Here is a 2,500-nt window from a genome sequence, read left to right as displayed (position 1 = left end):
TAGACGAAAGAGCTCATTCATAGATTCCATCTTTCTAGCATTTCATGTCTTTCTTCCTTCAACTCTAATTCATGCCATGAATTGTTAAAGTCCTTCTATAATAGCTATTGGCTCTCTTCTCACCTCCCCTAGAGCCTATTGAAGAAAAATCCGAGGCTCACTCGCTGCCCTAAGCCCTACAGTTCCTTCGCTTACCGCCTAAGATGAATCTATTGCCTCCCCTCCCTCCACGAGTAGATATTTAGTATTGAATAGTGTCAAACCCAATCCCAAGCAATAGTCAAGAAGAAAAACTCAGGACTAGGAAAGAAAGGCAGAGACAGGGAAAGCTAGGGTGATAGCCCTATAGATGAGTAATAGGATAGGGAGCACTCCGCTACACTCATTAGGACAACAACCTCCTAACTACTATGAGTTAAGCAACTAATGGACAGACCAGACCGCATAAGACTACTGGAATAGAAAAAGAGAAGGGATTCACGGGCAGTGAAGGCAACCAAGGGAGAGGAATCATTCCATTCAATTCCGAAGCCTAGCGTCTCCTGTAAGACTCTATCACCTTAATTCTTTTGTTGAGGTTCTGGCACTTCTTCCTCCGGCCCTCTATTTACATAGCGAAGAAAGGCAATCTTGCTCGAATGCGTGACTTATGTCTATTTTTCCATTTATAAAAAGTAAGATGAATCTACGCTCCTCGGCCTATAGTAAGTGAATGAGAGGGTATGGGGTTCCGGGTCTTTTTCCAGCCAAAATTGACTAATAGGCAATCCCCTTTTTCCGTGATAATGTGAAAGGACTCAATTCCTTCTTTCTTCCCCAGCGAAATGTAGCAGGAACAGCCTTCCCGCAGTCGCATTAAGGAGATTTTTTCTTGAAACTCTTTACTCCTTCACCCGTAGCAAGTACTCATTTCTATTTAGTTGTTTTCTTACTCTATCCGGCTATTGAACCTGGTTTCCCTCTGCATATGGTAATAGAGAGTTAGACAGCTTAGAGAGCTCCTCAAAGGGCTAGTTCTCACTCTGTTTTGGGGACCCCCAAGACTGTCTTTCCCTGTGTTTCCTAGTCTATATAGGTCCAATCTCATCTGCTAGCGCTTCTTCGTTGCTTGGTCGGGACACATTCATCGATTTCTTTTAATTCTTCCTGGGCTTGCAAGTGACTTACTTCTTTTGGCCGTTCTTGCTGTCTTAAGTCGTCCTCTTTTCTTTATAAGCTGTTAATTGATTTCGTGCCTGCCCTAAGGCTAAGGGGAGAACTGCATGTCCTACTAGTCGGATAGAAGCCTACCCACCTACCAGCCTACCTTGTTCATATCGAGCCGGACAGGAGAGACACTCTTTAAAGTTAATAGAAGCAATTCCTTTTATAAGCTTGAAAATAGGCGCTGTAAATCAATTCAAATAGATAGGGGAGTTCCCAAGCAAGCCCTTTCTCGCCCTTTCTAGCCCTTTCTAATGTCCTAGGCGAAGGCAGTGCAGGTGAAAGCCCAATAGATCCCATTTTTTTTATCGCTCCACATAGCTCACGACCCGGCACGAAGAAATCTCTTAGATGGGCGGATGCGAATGAATCTGGATCTATCAACGGAGCAATTCCATTCCAGTCGTAGTCTCAATCCCATATTCAATGAAAGTCTCCGCCGTGTCTGACCCCCTCAATCTTTCTATCCGGAGTGAGTCAGGCGGCTAAGCCTTTAATCCTGATAAAAGAAAGAGTTTTCCCACCCTCCAAGTATCCATAAATGGAATCGGTTTGAGTGAATTACTTACCGCAGTCAAAGCCAATAGGGAAAGTCAGGTCAAGAGAGAGTCTCTTTCCGATTAGTGCATCTCGCACTTCCAATTCATTCCGAGTTAGAAAAATTTCCTTCCCTCCCTTTTACTTTTTCTAGGGTAAAGTCCTCTTAAATGGATTACTAGTTCCTTCCTTCCCAATCAATGCTAACTCTATCTTCCTCTCTTGTAATTTAGGAGATTTCCCCAGCCCATAAAGAACTGTAGTTACATACAGCTCTCAAAAGAGAAAAAGAGAAAGAGCTATGAGTTCAAGTAAGAAAGTGAAAGTTCAGTCCTCACAGTTTACCTATCCCACTGCCAAAAAGAAGACAGCAACAATCTAGCTCCTCGTACTACTTCTCTCAGTAAATACCATTCTCTTAGTTAGGTAGTAAGTAGATAGACGGATTAGTACTTTTACCCAGGGGTAGCCTTCCTTGTCGCCAAAGAAGAATGAGAATTGATAAAGTTTTCTTGGGGTTTTTCGCTTCAATAGCAGAAGCAAAGAAGTCAAATCAATGCAGCTTTCGTGCCCAGCCTAAAGATCCTATCCTCTTGCAGCTGGAGCTCTTGATGGCACGTTCAAGCGAGTTTATGAATGAATGAAATCAGTTGAAGGAGCGGCCAAGGACGAAAGCTTTGATTGCGTTCTGCTATGGTTGGCTTTTTTCCTTGCCTAAAACAACTATCTTCTCTTCGCGAACGGTTAAGAATCCTCTTTG

Source organism: Erigeron canadensis, unplaced genomic scaffold (genome assembly GCF_010389155.1).
Source record: "Erigeron canadensis isolate Cc75 unplaced genomic scaffold, C_canadensis_v1 Conyza_canadensis_unscaffolded:263, whole genome shotgun sequence".
NCBI lineage: Eukaryota > Viridiplantae > Streptophyta > Magnoliopsida > Asterales > Asteraceae > Erigeron > Erigeron canadensis.
The sequence above is the reverse complement of the archived record's forward strand: the minus strand, read 5'-3'. Positions refer to the sequence as shown.